Below are 21,154 nucleotides of genomic sequence, written 5' to 3' on the forward strand. Positions count from 1 at the left end.
TTGCTTCTGCCTACTCCCTTGTACCGCGCCTATCTTCAGCAGCCAGAGAGGTGAGCCGTTGCTAGTGGATACGACCTGGTCACTACCGCCGCAGCAAGACCATCCCGCTTTGCGGCGGGCTCTGGTGAAAACCAGTAGTGGCTTAGAACCGGTCCACTAGCACGGTCCACGCCAATCCCTCTCTGGCACAGAGGGTCCACTACCTGCCAGCCGGCATCGTGACAATCCTGATGTTAACAGACACCTTGAATTCTCGCCGGGAAGTTTCAGACACGATTTCTGTGTATGGTCATGTCTGCTGCTACTCCATGAATAAATCTAAGACACAAGTCCTCCCCTTAAATCTGCCCCTATCCACCAAAGAATCCCTAAAATAATCCTATATATTTGATTGGAGGCTTCACGATATTACATATCTAGGCGTCCATCTCTCTTACCCCCACTTCTCCTTGTATATGTCAAATTATGACCCCCTGTTGCTGGAACATGGAAGTACTGCGTTTTTCTATATCTGAGATCTCTTGGATAGGTCGCATTGACACCTTCAAGATGTTTTTGCTTCCTTAGTTGCTATTCATGTTTCACTCCCTTCCCATTTCCCTAACCGATTCCTTCTTCCGTTCAGCCCAAAAAATACTCTCTGATTTTACCTGGTCCCACAAAACTCCCCGACTCACTATACCTCTCCACTCTCTCCCCTAGAGGCTTACCAGTGCCACAAAACCTGCCCCTATCCATTATTCAATCCATCATTCCAGACCTAGATTTAAGAATCTGGAAGCTTTGCGGCGTCACTCTCACAAGTCAGATCATGGACGAACACGGAGTCAGATCCTTTGCAGACCTAGCTGCTGAATATCTCCTCCCCAATAGGGAATTTTATATCTACTTACAGGTCAGACATTTCTTGCAAAAGTTGGCACCCCCCCACCTTAGTGATTGATAGATACACTGCTCACTACCTATCCTCATCACAGAGAGGACTGAAACCTATCTATGTAGCCTACACAAGCTCAGATGACTGCCTCAAATCATATCCCCTAAAACATTGGGAAAGGGACCTTCACATCCTTTACTGACTCAGACTGACAAGATGCATTCAAACATGCTCAAAAGCCTTCCTCTGTGCGACGCACCTAGAATCTGCTTATAAAACAATAATGAGATGGTACTTTACTCCTGACAAGTTGTCCAAGATGTACCCTGGGTCTTTCGATAAATGTTGGAGGGGATGCGGACAAAAGGGTACTCTGGCTCATATTCTTTGCTCATGTCCGTTGATAACACACTACTGGCAAGCAATCGTACAACTACTTAACTCTGTAATGTCCAGCACAAACGTTTGGCCCCCCCACTCCATACTTCTATTTCTTGGCCTATCTGCAGTCCCCCCTACACACAGGGATCGGTTTTGCATAGTCTCCATTATAGCGAAAATAGCTTTAACTACACATTGGAAAACCTCGACGGTGCCAAAGATAGATATTGTCCTTCAGAAACTCCACACCACCTATGCTTTTGAACATATCATTGCTAGGGGATCGGGCAATATGCTTAAGTTCTCAAAAAAGTGGGGTCCCTGGGAAACTTCCCCACACTTCATCCAGCTGGACAATATCTGATCTGCCCCCTCTACCTCCACACACCTCAGTCTCGTTCAGAGGTCCATGTTGTACTACATGAGGATGTTGAGGAGATCGCATCCCTATGAATGTCATTTTATCATCTTCTTTCCTTGAATACAAAATGTGAGGGTTGTTTGGACTATTCACACCTGACATTAGTCCCTTCTCAATTCTCTTGCAGGATGACACAAGTTCCATTCTACGCCTTTATTCTACCTTGTCACGTTATTACAGCAGGTCTCTCTCTCTACTCATTACGGGAAAAACGTATACATTTTTACTTTGCACATGCGCATTTGAATCCTAAAGTCCCCACCCAAGACCAATCGCATTAAAAATGGACAAAATTTTCTAAAACGTATGGGTTTTTTTTTCTATAAAAACTGATGGAACTGTATGCACTTTTAAAAACAGTATACTGTTTAAAATCGCATATGGCTTACTTTTTTCCATACTGTTCCATCATATTTTGCCATACGGTTTTCTTTAGAAAAACGGATTGAAAACAGTATGGCAAAAACGTAGTGTGAACCCAGCCTTACTCTTACTAGTCCACTATACCAATTCTACCATATAACATATAGTCCGCCATATCAATTCTACCAAACCATGCCAAGTCCTGCTAAATCCACCACTTCACACTAAGTCTATCTAGACTATGATATTTTTTCATGAAATCCTACAAATTACACAATAGCTCGTCCACCAATTCATTCTAAGTGATACTAAGCCCACCATGCAAAGTCATCCAAGCTATATCAAGTCCACATAGTCCACCATACCAATTCCACCAAATAATATAAAGTCCAAAAAGTCAAACCAAGCCAATTTTGGCCACCAAAGAAAGTCCACCATGTCATGCCAAGTTATACAAAGTCCACCATACCAAGTGATGCACACTCATGGAGTCCATTATAATCAATGTACCTAATATTTTGTAAATCGTGGCAGGTTTTGCATTGTTCAGTCAGTTCACAAATTGCTAAATCCCTTCCATCTTGCTTTACTTCAGAGAGCGGGGAAGGAAGAGCAGTATCATCAGAAGATGACAATATAAGCCTCTCCAGCAGAGGGCGAGCTGGGAGGGCAGGAAAACATTTCCTCCAGGTATGTTTAGAATTCAATGGATATGGTCCTGTCATCTCCAGTGTGTGACCCCCTTGTGATAATATGAAATTCCAGTCTATCGGGCCAAGATGGGAGCTGGAGCTACAGTGGTGACTAAGTGTAGAGGAGAAGATTGGGATTCAGTATGAATTTATTTACATTGTGAAGTTTCTATATAGTGACCCCAGGTATCAGCCGCTGATCTATGTCTATTTGTATTAGATATCAATTCCATCACAGGTCATGGGTAAAAAGTGATCTCCAGTATAGTCATATATATAATCCTGGGTATTATTTAGTGTTCACTCCTATACACTTCAATGAATTATCAGGCAAGGAACCTGCAACTCTGTTCATTCTGAGCTTCCTTGTTCATTAAAGGGGTACTCCAAAGGATAGGGCATAAGATGTCTGACCGCGGGGGTCCTGCCGCTGGGGACCCCCGCAATCTCGCAATCTGCACCCACCTCTTTGAGCTGCACAACACGCTGGCAGCTCACAATCTGCCGGGTGCCGACCCCGGGGCCGGAGTATCGTGACGTCACGACTCCGCCCCGTGTGACGTCACCCCCCCCCCCCTATGCAAGTCTATGGGAGGGGGCGTGGTGGTAATCACGCCCCCTTCCATAGACTTGCATAGCGGGGGAGGGGGGTGATGTCACACGGGGGCAGAGTTGTGTCATCACGATACTCCGGCCCCCTCCCATAGACTTGCATAGCGGGGGAGGGGGTGATGTCACACGGGGGCGGAGTCGTGACATCACGATACTCCGGCCACGGGGTCGGCACCCGGCAGTCTGTGAGCTGGCAGCGCGCCGTGCAGCTCAAAGAGGTGGGTGCCGATTGTGAGATTGTGGGGGGTCCCCAGCGGCAGGACCCCCGTGGTCAGGCATCTTATGCCCTATCCTTTGGATAGGGGATAAGATGTCTTAGGGCCGGAGTACCCCTTTAAAATAATTTCAGAACTGCAGTGAAGACACAGAGTCCGCTGTATAATGAGGAATCCATAGAAAGAGAGGACCTACAGTACACAACCGGGGCACGGGCGGCACCTGGGGTATCTGGTGGGTCATTCTGTATGCGCCGCGCAGGGTGATATATACTGTAGATCTCACACACTTTGTTCTGTCTCAAAGAAGGATGTTAAAGGTTTTTCAGAAGATAAAAGCAAGAAAACCTTCTTTCATGTTAGTTTCATATCATTCCCTTAAACTATATGTAAGACCTGAAATACACAACTGAGTGCCACTGTCAGGGTCCTACGGGAGTGGATATAAATAGATCATGTTGTGGTACTCAAGAAGAGCATAGGTGTGGTAGTACAGGCTAGCTGGGAGTAATAGTCCCTTGGTAACAAAAGATGATGATGCCACGTAGAAGTGTTGTCTTGCTAGTCTGATGATCCACATAGTACTACCTCTGACCATAGGTCCAAAAAGAGATTAGTGTATACAGAGGGGCCCTTGTACAGCAACTCTCCTCCTCTGACTAGTATAAGCTTCGTCTTGGAGCTGTAACCTGAAGCACTCTGCCCTTACACTGCACATGTGACCCAGATCTGTCGCAGATTAGATGTTACTTGCACCTGGGACAGGATTTGAGGCAGGAGGTATACTCGGACTAGATGTCTGCACTTTTCTATGACTGACTCGTATGCCCAGCAGGAGCAGAGCTAGGAGAGATGTCACATATCACATGTCTATTCCTTCTCCTCCATCTCTACTACTCTCTGGTTTCCTCTCCCTTCTCTGGAGGGAGAATGTCTCACATTAGACAGCAGATCCACCAGTGTCTGTCAGAAGGAGAGCGGCAGAACAGGATCCCAGAAAACCCTGGGAGCATTAAAGCAACTGTGCTGCACAGTACAGTACAAAATAATAAAATTCAGAATTTGTTTTCTGCAGAAGATGTGGTATTCTAATCATTGTGACCAGGCACATCTACTGCCCAATCTGGTACTTAACTGGTAACAGATTTATCTCCATTTTTCATTCTTCCCCTCACAGAGATATGGATATTGGCTGGCAATCTCCGGGATCTTAGTTATTATGGTGACTATTTCCGGTCTGGGGGCAGCAGAGGTGACAAATCGAGGACAAAATGAAAATAGCACATCAGCACCTGTCAATTCCAGCCCCTTCCCAGAATACAGCACCAGTTCTGTGGGTGTCAATTGGACACAACCCTCCACGACTCCACATATCACCCATAATATCACAACAACATGGAATTCCTCAACTAGTCTGTATACATCATCATCACCACCAGACAACTCCAGCCATCATCCAGAGTACAACACCACCACCACAAGGACCAACGTGACAGAAACCTCCAGTCATCACCCAGAGGACACCACCACAAGGACCAAAGTGACAGAAACCTCCAGCCATCACCCAGAGGACACCACCACAAGGACCAATGTGACAGAAACCTCCAGTCATCACCCAGAGGACACCACCACAAGGACCAAAGTGACAGAAACCTCCAGCCATCACCCAGAGGACACCACCACCACAAGGATTAACGTGACAGAAACCTCCAGCCATCACCCAGAGGACACCACCACAAGAACCTACATGACAGAAACCTCCAGCCATCACCCAGCGGACACCACCACAAGAACCTACATGACAGAAATCTCCAGCCATCGCCCAAAGGACACCACCACCACAAGGACCAACGTGACAGAAACCTCCAGCCATCACCCAGAGGACACCACCACCACAAGGACCAACGTGACAGAAACCTCCAGCCATCACCCAGAGGACACCACCACCACAAGGACCAACGTGACAGAAACCTCCAGCCATCACCCAGAGGACACCACCACCACTACAGGGATCAACGTGACAGAAACCTCCAGCCATCACCCAGAGGACACCACCACAAGGACCAACATGACAGAAACCTCCAGCCATCACCCAGAGCACATCACCACAGGGATCAACGTGACATTATCCTCTCCACAACAACACACAACCTCTGATGCTACAACAGGAGAAAGTGCTGTAACCAGTCTGTACGCAACCACATCAGATCCAGAGAGGAGCAGCCAATATCCAGAGGACAACATCACCACAGTAGGGACCATCAGGACTACAACCAGTCTGTTCGCAACAACGTCAGACCCAGAAAGCTCCATGATCAATCTCACTTCCCCGACCTCATTACCAGGAATAACTACTGAGGGCTCAGACCTTAACACCACCTCTCCAGTTTCCATTACTACTGTGACCACCATGTTCCCTCCACAAAATACAATTCTAGATGTGACCAATGTGGCAAATATCACAGCTGATTTAGACAAAATAACATCAAGAATGGAAGATTCCACAAGTCTCTATACATCGACATCACATCCAGAGAGGAGCAGCCATTATCCAGAGGACAACACCACCACTGTAGGGACCATCAGGACTACAACATCTCCTCCACCACAGCATACAACCCATAATACTCCTCCTACAGAAGAAAGTGCTGTCCCCAGTCTGTACGCATCCACATCAGATCCTGGAAGCTCCATGATCAATCTTACCTCCCCAACCTCATTACCAGGAATAATTACTGAGGGCTCAGATCTTAACACCACCATTCATATTGTGGCCACCACGTTCCCAGCACAAAATACTCCAGGTGGGACCATTACAGAAGATGCCACAGGTGGTCCTGGAATAATCACATCAACTATAGAAAATTCCACAAGTCTGTATATATCAACATCAGATCCAGAGAGGAGCAGCCATTATCCAGAGGACAACATCACCACAGTAGGGACCATCAGGACTACAACATCTCCTCCAGCACAGTATACAACCCATAATACTCCAACGGAAGAAAGTGCTGTCCCCAGTATGTACACATCCACATCAGAACCAACGAGGAGCAGCCAATATCCAGAGGACAACACCACCACTGTAGGGACCACCAGGACTACAACATCTGCTCCACAACAGTATACAACCCATAATACTCCTACAGAAGAAAGTGCTGCAACCAGTCTGTACGCAACAGCATCAGACCCAGAAAGCTCGATGATCAATCTTACCTCACCGGCCTCATTACCAGGAATAACTACTAAGGGCTCAGACCTTAACACCACCTCTCCAGTTGCCATCACTACTGTGACCACCATGTTCCCTCCACAAAATACAACTCTAGATGTGACCAATGTGGCAAATATCACAGCTGGTTTAGAGAAAACAACATCAAGAATGGAAGATTCCACAAGTCTCTATACATCGACATCACATCCAGAGAGGAGCAGCCATTATCCAGAGGACAACACCACCACTGTAGGGACCATCAGGACTACAACATACCCTCCACCACAGTATACAACCCATAATACTCCTCCTACAGAACAAAGTGCTGTCCCCAGTCTGTACGCAACAACATCACATCCAGAGAGGAGCAGCCATTATCCAGAGGACAACACCACCACTGTAGGGACCATCAGGACTACAACATACCCTCCACCACAGTATACAACCCATAATACTCCAACAGAACAAAGTGCTGTCCCCAGTCTGTTCGCAACGACATCAGACCCAGAAAGCTCCATGACCAATCTTACCTCCCCAACCTCATTACCAGGAATAACTACTGAGGGCTCAGACCTTAACACCACCTCTCCAGTTGCCATTACTACTGTGACCACCATGTTCCCTCCACAAAATACAACTCTGGATGTGACCAATGTGGCAAATATCACAGCTGGTTTAGACAAAACAACATCAAGAATGGAAGATTCCACAAGTCTCTATACATCGACATCACATCCAGAGAGGAGCAGCCATTATCCAGAGGACAACACCACCACTGTAGGGACCATCAGGACTACAACATCTCCTCCACCACAGTATACAACCCATAATGCTCCTCCTACAGAACAAAGTGCTGTCCCCAGTCTGTACGCAACAACATCAGATCCTGGAAGCTCTATGATCAATCTTACCTCCCCAACCTCATTACCAGGAATAACTACTGAGGGCTCAGATCTTAACACCACCATTCATATTGTGGCCACCACGTTCCCAGCACAAAATACTCCAGGTGGGACCATTACAGACGATGCCACAGGTGGTCCTGGAATAATCACATCAACTATAGAAAATTCCACAAGTCTGTATATATCAACATCAGATCCAGAGAGGAGCAGCCATTATCCAGAGGACAACATCACCACAGTAGGGACCATCAGGACTACAACATCTCCTCCAGCACAGTATACAACCCATAACACTCCTACAGAACAAAGTACTATCCCCAGTCTGTACGCAACGACATCAGACCCAACGAGGAGCAGCCAATATCCAGAGGACAACACCACCACTGTAGGGACCACCAGGACTACAACATCTGCTCCACAACAGTATACAACCCATAATACTCCTACAGAACAAAGTGATGTCCCCAGTCTGTACGTAACAACATCACGTCCAGAGAGGAGCAGCCATTATCCAGAGGACAACACCACCACTGTAGGGACCATCAGGACTACAACATCTCCTCCACCTCAGTATACAACCCATAATACTCCTACAATAGAAAGTGCTGCAACCAGTCTGTACGCAATGACATCAGACCCAACGAGGAGCAGCCATTATCCAGAGGACAACACCACCACTGTAGGGACCACCAGGACTACAACATCTGCTCTACAACATACAACCCATAATACTCCTACAGAAGAAAGTGCTGTCCCCAGTCTGTACACATCCACATCACATCCTGGGAGCTCCATGATCAATCTTACCTCCCCAACCTCATTACCAGGTATAACTATTGAGGGCTCAGATCTTAATACCAGCACTCCAGTTCCCATTCATACCATGACCACCATATTCCCTCCACAAAATACAACTCTAGATGTGATGAGCAGTCCCTTAATAATCACATCAACTATGGAAAATTCCACAAGTTTGTATATATCATCATCAGATCCAGAGAGGAGCAGCTATTATCCAGAGGACAACATCACCACTGTAGGGACCATCAGGACTACAACATCTCCTCCACCACAGTATACAACCCATAATACTCCTACAGAAGAAAGCTCCACATCCAGTCTGTACACATCCACATCACCTCCTAGAAGCTCCATGATCAATCTAACCTCCCCAACCTCATTACCAGGAGTAACTACTGAGGGCCCAGATCTTAACACCACTTCTCTGGTAACCATTCATACTGAGACTAATACATTACTTACAGAAAATACAACCCAAAATGTGATCAATAAGGTCGGAAATATCACGGCCGGTCCTCAAGTAATCTCGACAAGCTTTGAAAATCAGAGCACATCACTGCCTGAAATATCGAGCCATTATCCATAGTACAACGCCACCACGCAACATGACCGAAACATCTTCTCCACTATACAACCCATAATACTACAACAGAAGAAAGCTTCACAACCAGGGTCCACACATCCTCATCAGATCACATCATGATCAATCTCACCTCCCCAACCTCATTACCAGGAGTAACTACTGAGAGCTCAGATCTTAACACCACCATTCATACCATGACTACCATATTATTTCCACAAAATACAACTCCATATGTGACTAAAAGAGCAAACACGATGGTGGGTCCTAAAATAATCACATCAAGTAAGAAAAATTCCTGTATAGATAAATATCACTTCTAGAGTGGATCGTCACCTGATGAAGGGGCTCCTAAGCCCTGAAACACGTTGTGTTATACAGTTGTTTTATTAGAAACATAAGCCATATAACACAACGTGTTTCAGGGCTTAGGAGACCCTTCATCAGGTAGCAGGTACAGCTCACCTGATGAAGGGGCTTTTAAGCCCTGAAACACGTTTTACTATATGGTTTATGTTTCGGATAAAAGACAACAGTGATTATTTAATCATACTTGGTTTGGTGGATTGCTTGAGAGAATCTGGATTTTCTCCACTCGGGATCACTTGTACCAATCGGCTAGCCAAGCATCACAATGTTACCCAGAGGGCTGCACTGCTGTGTTACCATGCCTGCACAAGTTGTTGTTCCCCATTGTGGGGTTTTTCTTACTGTGACATGTTCACCTTTTCTATACAGACACACTGCCCTATGAGGAGCACCAGTAATCGCAGATACTAAACATGTAAGATCCACCGTGACTAGTCTTACAACTAATTCTTCTAACCCACAAACCACATTAGTCCAAGAACATGTTACTCCCATCATCAGTTTTACTTCTTCTTTCAGTAAAAAAGTTTGGATTCTTGAAGACAATGCTCTGACGACCAAAAAAACAGAAATAAAGGTGTCTACCAAAAACTCTACTGTAGAAGATATTAGGGGCAAAACTATCTCAACTGTAAATGATACAACATCGAACCAATGAGAGCAGAAGAGGCTACACATGGACTAGAAAGTAGAGTAGATGATCAAGAACCTATAATTGGGCCTTCTCAACCCATGACTTAACCTTCTCAACCCATGACTGGACCTTCTCAACCCATGACTGGACCTTCTGAACCCATCACTGGACCTTCTCAACCCATGACTGGGCCTTCTCAACCCATGACTGGACCTTCTCAACCCATGACTGGGCCTTCTCAACCCATGATTTGGCCTTCTCAACCCATGACTGGGCCTTCTCAACCAGATTCTATAAATGTATTAGCTTCCATTAATTTAGGAGATGGTAAAAATTGGTCATCCATTAAATAAGGTTGGATTTTTGGAGGTCCCCTTTCACTTTAACTAGTAACCTGATGATGACAGCACGAGAGAAGAAAGTCAACATCAGCCCAACCATATGTCTACTGGGCCGTCACTGATGTGTTGTTGGTGTCGGACATGTGGGCGCTTATACCATGATTGTAGCAGTTTTGTAATTTTACACTTTTTTGCTGTATATAGGATCATTTTGTTATTTCTTGTGTTTTATTCTGCATTATTAAACCTTGGTTCTACTTGATTTATCTTCAGAGCTGGATCTTCATGTAATCGCCCATCAATGTTCCTCGAGTTGTTCTTAGAACTGAAGTCGTCTATGAGATCTGACCGGTCAGGGGCAGGAGTTCTCAAATGGTCTCCTGCTCCTTGATGCTCCTCTCTTCCATAATGTGAACAGTGTTGGGTTCAGATGACATTAAGGTCGTGTTCACACATTCTGGTTTTTATTTGCAATTATGAAATACAAAGTGATGAATGGATTAGGACAGAGGAGAATTCTGAGTCCTTTATACTTCTTCAGACTTCCTGATCGGTTCCTGGCGTTCTATTTAATAAGTGCAATAAAAACCTGAACATGTGAACACCGCCTGAATGTATGGAAAAATGATGTTCACTTCACCCTGCTGGCACCGACCAGGCACCTCGGGACACTTGGAATGACTTTCCGGCACCAGCAGACCATGACATGATGGGGTTGTACTGATACTTGGCTGGTTTACTGCTTGTAGGAAAATCTTCTGCTGTCCAGTGCAGGAATTCTGGGAATGAGAAACATATATGTATATATATATATATATATATATATATATATATATATATATATATATATATATATATATTGAATATATGTGTGTATTTACTGTGTGTGTATATATATATATATATATATATATATATATATATATATATATACTCGTTATTTACATTTGCATCTATTCTGAATTTATGTATATATGTTAAGATTTAAGTAGTTAATAGTTAATTGTGTCAGCAGCACAATGATGGGGCAATTCCGCTCCTGTGCCCCATATTGGACTGTGGAATTTTTTATGAATACCAATAAAAAGACTAGACTGTGAACCCAAAGGGGATATAAGCCTCCCAGGCCACTCCCCCCATCAAGTAATTATAAAGTAAAATAACATCTGAGGGAGGGAAGCTTGTGCTGCTGACAGACTAAGAAAACAGATTAACTAGTTAAATCTTAACTTCCCTGTCAGCAGCACAATGATGGGGAGCTGAATAGTATAAATGATAGGGTGGGTAGAAATATCACAGTTTAGAGGGGTATTCAGAACATCACGCCCCCTCCCATAGACATGAATGGAGGGGGGGGTGTCATGACGTCACAAGGGGGCATAGTCGTGATGTCACGTCCCCTCTCGGAAGAAAAGAAAAAAGGAGGGCTCAAGCATAATACCCATCGAATCACAGAGATGTGCTATCTGGCATAAAATTACACTATGAGAAAAAGACAAAAGCTAAAATGCCATAATGGACGCACACTCAATACAATATATGATGCAACAATAATGTTTACTGACACAATTTATACAAACAGCAGAAAAAAGACACAATTAAAAACATTAAAAGGGCTACAGAGAGCCACACTACAACAGTGGGACCAATAATGATCACCAGCGGACATGGGTAAAATAAATACAGGGGAACCTCCTGAACCTCAACAACTCACTGCAGCCTGGACCATATATCATGTAAGAAATACACCAATGTCATGAGAACACCGTAAGCCTGGACCATATATATAGTGTAAGAAATACACCAATGTCATGAGAACACCATAAAGCCTGGACCATATATATCATGTAAAAAATACACCAATGTCATGAGAACACCATAAAGCCTGAACCATATATATCGTGTAAGAAATACACCAATGTCATGAGAACACCATAAACCTGAACCATATATGCTGTAAGAAATACACCAATGTTATGAGAACACCGTAAGCCTGGACCATATATATAGTGTAAGAAATACACCAATGTCATGAGAACACCATAAACCTGAACCATATATCATGTAAGAAATACACCAATGTCATGAGAACACCATAAACCTGAACCATATATATCATGTAAGAAATACACCAATGTCATGAGAACACCATAAACCTGAACCATATATCATGTAAGAAATACACCAATGTCATGAGAACACCATAAAGCCTGAACCATATATCATGTAAGAAATACACCAATGTCATGAGAACACCATAAACCTGGACCATATATATCATGTAAGAAATACACCAATGTCATGAGAACACCATAAAGCCTGGACCATATATATCATGTAAGAAATACACCAATGTCATGAGAACACCATAAAGCCTGGACCATATATATCATGTAAGAAATACACCAATGTCATGAGAACACCATAAACCTGAACCATATATCATGTAAGAAATACACCAATGTCATGAGAACACCATAAAGCCTGAACCATATATCATGTAAGAAATACACCAATGTCATGAGAACACCATAAAGCCTGGACCATATATCATGTAAGAAATACACCAATGTCATGAGAACACCATAAAGCCTGAACCATATATCATGTAAGAAATACACCAATGTCATGAGAACACCATAAAGCCTGGACCATATATATCATGTAAGAAATACACCAATGTAATGAGAACACCATAAAGCCTGGACCATATATATCATGTAAGAAATACACCAATGTCATGAGAACACCATAAACCCGAACCATATATCATGTAAGAAATACACCAATGTCATGGGAACACCATAAACCTGGACCATATATCATGTAAGAAATACACCAATGTCATGAGAACACCGTAAAGCCTGGACCATATATCATGTAAGAAATACACCAATGTCATGAGAACACCATAAAGCCTGAACCATATATATCATGTAAGAAATACACCAATGTCATGAGAACACCATAAAGCCTGGACCATATATCATGTAAGAAATACACCAATGTCATGAGAACACCATAAAGCCTGGACCATATATCATGTAAGAAATACACCAATGTCATGAGAATACCATAAACCTGAACCATATATATCATGTAAGAAATACACCAATGTCATGAGAACACCATAAACCTGGACCATATATCATGTAAGAAATACACCAATGTCATGAGAACACCATAAACCTGGACCATATATCATGTAAGAAATACACCAATGTCATGAGAACACCATAAAGCCTGGACCATATATCATGTAAGAAATACACCAATGTCATGAGAACACCATAAAGCCTGGACCATATATCATGTAAGAAATACACCAATGTCATGAGAACACCATAAAGCCTGGACCATATATCATGTAAGAAATACACCAATGTCATGAGAACACCGTAAGCCTGGACCATATATCATGTAAGAAATACACCAATGTCATGAGAACACCATAAAGCCTGGACCATATATCATGTAATAAATACACCAATGTCATGGGAACACCGTAAAGCCTGAACCATATATCATGTAAGAAATACACCAATGTCATGAGAACACCATAAAGCCTGGACCATATATCATGTAAGAAATACACCAATGTCATGAGAACACCATAAAGCCTGGACCATATATATGATGTAAGAAATACACCAATGTCATGAGAACACCATAAACCTGGTGTTACGCCGAGAGCTCCGGGTCCCCGTTCCTCCCCGGAGCGCTCGCTTCTCTCTCGCTACCGCAGCGCTCCGGGCAGCTCCACTGACCCGGTGCGCTGCGATACCGTCTCCAGCCGGGATGCGATTCGCGATGCGGGTAGCGCCCGCTCGCGATGCGCATCCCGGCTCCCGTACCTGACTCGCTCTCCGTCTGTCCTGTCCCGGCGCGCGCGGCCCCGCTCCCTAGGGCGCGCGCGCGCCGGGTCTCTGCGATTTAAAGGGCCACTGCGCCGCTGATTTGCGCAGTGGTTCCAATTAGTGTGTTCACCTGTGCACTCCCTATTTATACCTCACTTCCCCTTCACTCCCTCGCCGGATCTTGTTGCCATTGTGCCAGTGAAAGCGTTTCCTTGTGTGTTCCTAGCCTGTGTTCCAGACCTCCTGCCGTTGCCCCCGACTACGATCCTTGCTGCCTGCCCCGACCTTCTGCTACGTCCGACCTTGCTTCTGTCTACTCCCTTGTACCGCGCCTATCTTCAGCAGTCAGAGAGGTTGAGCCGTTGCTAGTGGATACGACCTGGTCACTACCGCCGCAGCAAGACCATCCCGCTTTGCGGCGGGCTCTGGTGAAAACCAGTAGTGACTTAGAACCGATCCACTAGCACGGTCCACGCCAATCCCTCTCTGGCACAGAGGATCCACTACCTGCCAGCCGGCATCGTGACAGTAGATCCGGCCATGGATCCCGCTGAAGTTCCTCTGCCAGTTGTCGCCGACCTCACCACGGTGGTCGCCCAGCAGTCACAACAGATAGCGCAACAAGGCCAACAGCTGTCTCAACTGACCGTGATGCTACAGCAGCTACTACCACAGCTTCAGCAATCATCTCCTCCGCCAGCTCCTGCACCTCCTCCGCAGCGAGTGGCCGCTTCTGGTCTACGACTATCCTTGCCGGATAAATTTGATGGGGACTCTAAATTCTGCCGTGGCTTTCTTTCCCAATGTTCCCTGCACTTGGAGATGATGTCGGACCAGTTTCCTACTGAAAGGTCTAAGGTGGCTTTCGTAGTCAGCCTTCTGTCTGGAAAAGCTCTGTCATGGGCCACACCGCTCTGGGACCGCAATGACCCCGTCACTGCCTCTATACACTCCTTCTTCTCGGAAATTCGAAGTGTCTTTGAGGAACCTGCCCGAGCCTCTTCTGCTGAGACTGCCCTGTTGAACCTGGTCCAGGGTAATTCTTCCGTTGGCGAGTACGCCGTACAATTCCGTACTCTTGCTTCAGAATTATCCTGGAATAATGAGGCCCTCTGCGCGACCTTTAAAAAAGGCCTATCCAGCAACATTAAAGATGTTCTGGCCGCACGAGAAATCCCTGCTAACCTACATGAACTCATCCATCTTGCCACTCGCATTGACATGCGTTTTTCCGAAAGGCGTCAGGAGCTCCGCCAGGATATGGACTTTGTTCGCACAAGGCGTTTTTTCTCCCCGGCTCCTCTCTCCTCTGGTCCCCTGCAATCCGTTCCTGTGCCTCCCGCCGTGGAGGCTATGCAGGTCGACCGGTCTCGCCTGACACCTCAAGAGAGGACACGACGCCGCATGGAGAATCTCTGCCTGTACTGTGCCAGTACCGAACACTTCCTGAAGGATTGTCCTATCCGTCCTCCCCGCCTGGAAAGACGTACGCTGACTCCGCACAAAGGTGAGACAGTCCTTGATGTCTACTCTGCTTCTCCACGTCTTACTGTGCCTGTGCGGATGTCTGCCTCTGCCTTCTCCTTCTCTACTATGGCCTTCTTGGATTCCGGATCTGCAGGAAATTTTATTTTGGCCTCTCTCGTCAACAGGTTCAACATCCCAGTGACCAGTCTCGCCAGACCCCTCTACATCAATTGTGTAAACAATGAAAGATTGGACTGTACCATACGTTTCCGCACGGAGCCCCTTCTAATGTGCATCGGACCTCATCACGAGAAGATTGAATTTTTGGTCCTCCCCAATTGCACTTCCGAAATCCTTCTTGGACTACCCTGGCTTCAACTCCATTCCCCAACCCTGGATTGGTCCACTGGGGAGATCAAGAGTTGGGGGCCCTCTTGTTTCAAGGACTGCCTAAAACCGGTTCCCAGTACCCCTTGCCGTGACTCTGTGGTTCCCCCTGTAACCGGTCTCCCTAAGGCCTATATGGACTTTGCGGATGTTTTTTGCAAAAAACAAGCTGAGACTTTACCTCCTCACAGGCCTTATGATTGTCCTATTGACCTCCTCCCGGGCACTACTCCACCCCGGGGCAGAATCTATCCTCTGTCCGCCCCAGAGACTCTTGCTATGTCGGAGTACATCCAGGAAAATTTAAAAAAAGGCTTTATCCGTAAATCCTCCTCTCCTGCCGGAGCCGGATTTTTCTTTGTGTCCAAAAAAGATGGCTCTCTACGTCCTTGCATTGACTACCGCGGTCTTAATAAAATCACGGTAAAGAACCGCTACCCCCTACCCCTCATCTCTGAACTCTTTGATCGCCTCCAAGGTGCCCACATCTTTACCAAACTGGACTTAAGAGGTGCTTATAATCTCATCCGCATCAGAGAGGGGGATGAATGGAAAACGGCATTTAACACTAGAGATGGACACTTTGAGTATCTGGTCATGCCCTTTGGCCTGTGCAACGCCCCTGCCGTCTTCCAAGACTTTGTTAATGAAATTTTTCGTGATCTCTTATACTCCTGTGTTGTTGTATATCTGGACGATATCCTGATTTTTTCTGCCAATCTAGAAGAACACCGCCAGCATGTCCGTATGGTTCTTCAGAGACTTTGTGACAATCAACTTTATGCCAAGATAGAGAAATGTCTGTTTGAATGCCAATCTCTTCCTTTCCTAGGATACTTGGTCTCTGGCCAGGGACTACAAATGGATCCAGACAAACTCTCTGCCGTCTTAGATTGGCCACGCCCCTCCGGACTCCGTGCTATCCAACGTTTTTTGGGGTTCGCCAATTATTACAGGCAATTTATTCCACATTTTTCTACCGTTGTGGCCCCTATCGTGGCTTTAACCCAAAAAAATGCCAATCCCAAGTCTTGGCCTCCTCAAGTGGAAGACGCCTTTAAACGGCTCAAGTCTGCCTTTTCTTCGGCTCCTGTGCTCTCCAGACCTGACCCATCTAAACCCTTCCTATTGGAGGTTGATGCCTCCTCTGTAGGAGCTGGAGCGGTCCTTCTACAAAAAAATTCTTCCGGGCATGCTGTTACTTGTGGTTTTTTTTCTAGGACCTTCTCTCCGGCGGAGAGGAACTACTCCATCGGGGATCGAGAGCTTCTAGCCATTAAATTAGCACTTGAGGAATGGAGGCATCTGCTGGAGGGATCAAGATTTCCAGTTATTATTTACACCGATCACAAGAACCTCTCCTATCTCCAGTCTGCCCAACGGCTGAATCCTCGCCAGGCCAGGTGGTCTCTGTTCTTTGCCCGATTTAATTTTGAAATTCACTTTCGACCTGCCGATAAGAACATTAGGGCCGATGCTCTCTCTCGTTCCTCGGATGCCTCGGAAGTTGAACTCTCTCCGCAACACATCATTCCTCCTGACTGCCTGATTTCCACTTCTCCAGCCTCCATCAGGCAAACTCCTCCAGGAAAGACCTTCGTCTCTCCACGCCAACGCCTCGGAATCCTCAAATGGGGTCACTCCTCCCATCTCGCAGGTCATGCAGGCATCAAGAAATCTGTGCAACTCATCTCTCGCTTCTATTGGTGGCCGACTCTGGAGACGGATGTCGTGGACTTTGTGCGAGCCTGCACTGTCTGTGCCCGGGATAAGACTCCTCGCCAGAAGCCCGCTGGTTTTCTTCATCCTCTGCCTGTCCCCGAACAGCCTTGGTCTCTGATTGGTATGGATTTTATTACAGACCTACCCCCATCCCGTGGCAACACTGTTGTTTGGGTGGTCGTTGATCGATTCTCCAAGATGGCACATTTCATCCCTCTTCCTGGTCTTCCTTCAGCGCCTCAGTTGGCTAAACATTTTTTTGTACACATTTTTCGTCTTCACGGGTTGCCCACACAGATAGTCTCGGATAGAGGCGTCCAATTCGTGTCAAAATTCTGGAGGGCTCTCTGTAAACAACTCAAGATTAAATTAAACTTTTCTTCTGCATATCATCCTCAATCCAATGGACAAGTAGAAAGAATTAACCAGGTCTTGGGTGATTATTTACGACATTTTGTTTCCTCCCGCCAGGATGATTGGGCAGATCTTCTACCATGGGCCGAATTCTCGTATAACTTTAGAGTCTCTGAATCTTCCTCCAAATCCCCATTTTTCGTGGTGTACGGCCGTCACCCTCTTCCCCCCCTCCCTACTCCCTTGCCCTCTGGTTTGCCCGCTGTAGATGAAGTGACTCGTGATCTTTCCACCATATGGAAAGAGACCCAAGATTCTCTTTTACAGGCTTCATCTCGCATGAAAAAGTTTGCCGATAAGAAAAGAAGAGCTCCCCCCATTTTTGCTCCCGGAGACAAGGTATGGCTCTCCGCTAAATATGTCCGCTTTCGTGTCCCCAGTTACAAACTGGGTCCACGCTATCTTGGTCCTTTCAAAGTCTTGTGCCAAATTAATCCTGTCTCTTACAAACTTCTTCTTCCTCCTTCTCTCCGTATTCCTAATGCCTTTCATGTCTCTCTTCTTAAACCACTCATCATCAACCGTTTCTCTCCCAAATTAGTTTCTCCCACTCCTGTCTCCGGTTCTTCTGACGTCTTCTCAGTGAAAGAGATACTGGCCTCCAAGACGGTCAGAGGAAAAAGGTTCTTTTTGGTGGATTGGGAGGGCTGTGGACCTGAAGAGAGATCCTGGGAACCTGAGGACAACATCCTAGACAAAAGTCTGCTCCTCAGGTTCTCAGGCTCTAAGAAGAGGGAAAGACCCAAGGGGGGGGGTACTGTTACGCCGAGCGCTCCGGGTCCCCGCTCCTCCCCGGAGCGCTCGCTTCTCTCTCGCTACCGCAGCGCTCCGGGCAGCTCCACTGACCCGGTGCGCTGCGATACCGTCTCCAGCCGGGATGCGATTCGCGATGCGGGTAGCGCCCGCTCGCGATGTGCATCCCGGCTCCCGTACCTGACTCGCTCTCCGTCTGTCCTGTCCCGGCGCGCGCGGCCCCGCTCCCTAGGGCGCGCGCGCGCCGGGTCTCTGCGATTTAAAGGGCCACTGCGCCGCTGATTGGCGCAGTGGTTCCAATTAGTGTGTTCACCTGTGCACTCCCAATTTATACCTCACTTCCCCTTCACTCCCTCGCCGGATCTTGTTGCCATTGTGCCAGTGAAAGCGTTTCCTTGTGTGTTCCTAGCCTGTGTTCCAGACCTCCTGCCGTTGCCCCCGACTACGATCCTTGCTGCCTGCCCCGACCTTCTGCTACGTCCGACCTTGCTTCTGTCTACTCCCTTGTACCGCGCCTATCTTCAGCAGTCAGAGAGGTTGAGCCGTTGCTAGTGGATACGACCTGGTCACTACCGCCGCAGCAAGACCATCCCGCTTTGCGGCGGGCTCTGGTGAAAACCAGTAGTGACTTAGAACCGATCCACTAGCACGGTCAACGCCAATCCCTCTCTGGCACAGAGGATCCACTACCTGTCAGCCGGCATCGTGACACCTGGACCATAGATATCATGTAAGAAATACACCAATGTCATGAGAACACCATAAACCTGAACCATATATCATGTAAGAAATACACCAATGTCATGAGAACACCATAAAGCCTGGACAATATATATCATGTAAGAAATACACCAATGTCATGAGAACACCATAAACCTGGACCATATATATCATGTAAGAAATACACCAATGTCATGAGAACACCATAAAGCCTGGACCATATATATCATGTAAGAAATACACCAATGTCATGAGAACACCATAAAGCCTGAACCATATATCATATAAGAAATACACCAATGTCATGAGAACACCATAAACCTGAACCATATATCATATAAGAAATACACCAATGTCATGAGAACACCATAAACCTGGACCATATATATCATATAAGAAATACACCAATGTCGTGAGAACACCATAAAGCCTGGATCCTATATCATGTAAGAAATACACCAATGTCATGAGAACACTGTAAAGCCTGGACCATATATCATGTAAGAAATACACCAATGTCATGAGAACACCATAAACCTGGACCATATATCATGTAAGAAATACACCAATGTCATGAGAACACCATAAACCTGGACCATATATATCATGTAAGAAATACACCAATGTCATGAGAACACCATAAAGCCTGAACCATATATCATGTAAGAAATACACCAATGTCATGAGAACACCATAAAGCCTGGACCATATATTATGTAAGAAATACACCAATGTAATGAGAACACCATAAACCCGAACCATATATCATGTAAGAAATACACCAATGTCATGAGAACATAGTAAGCCTGGACCATATATCATGTAAGAAATACACCAATGTCATGAGAACACCATAAACCTGAACCATATATATCATGTAAGAAATACACCAATGTCATGAGAACACCATAAAGCCTGGACCATTTATCATGTAAGAAATACACCAATGTTATGAGAACACCATAAAGCCTGAACCATATATCATGTAAGAAATACACCAATGTCATGAGAACACCATAAAGCCTGGACCATATATCATGTAAGAAATACACCAATGTTATGAGAACACCATTAAGCCTGGACCATATATCATGTAAGTAATACACCAATGTCATGAGAACACCATAAAGCCTGGACCATATATCATGTAAGAAATACACCAATGTCATGAGAACACCATAAAGCCTGGACCATATATCATGTAAGAAATACACCAATGTCATGAGAACACCATAAAGCCTGGACCATATATATCATGTAAGAAATACACCAATGTCATGAGAACACCATAAAGCCTGGACCATATATCATGTAAGAAATACACCAATGTTATGAGAACACCATAAAGCCTGAACCATATATCATGTAAGAAATACACCAATGTCATGAGAACACCGTAAGCCTGGACCATATATCATGTAAGAAATAC

This window comes from Hyla sarda, chromosome 8 (assembly GCF_029499605.1).
Source record: "Hyla sarda isolate aHylSar1 chromosome 8, aHylSar1.hap1, whole genome shotgun sequence".
Taxonomy (NCBI): domain Eukaryota; kingdom Metazoa; phylum Chordata; class Amphibia; order Anura; family Hylidae; genus Hyla; species Hyla sarda.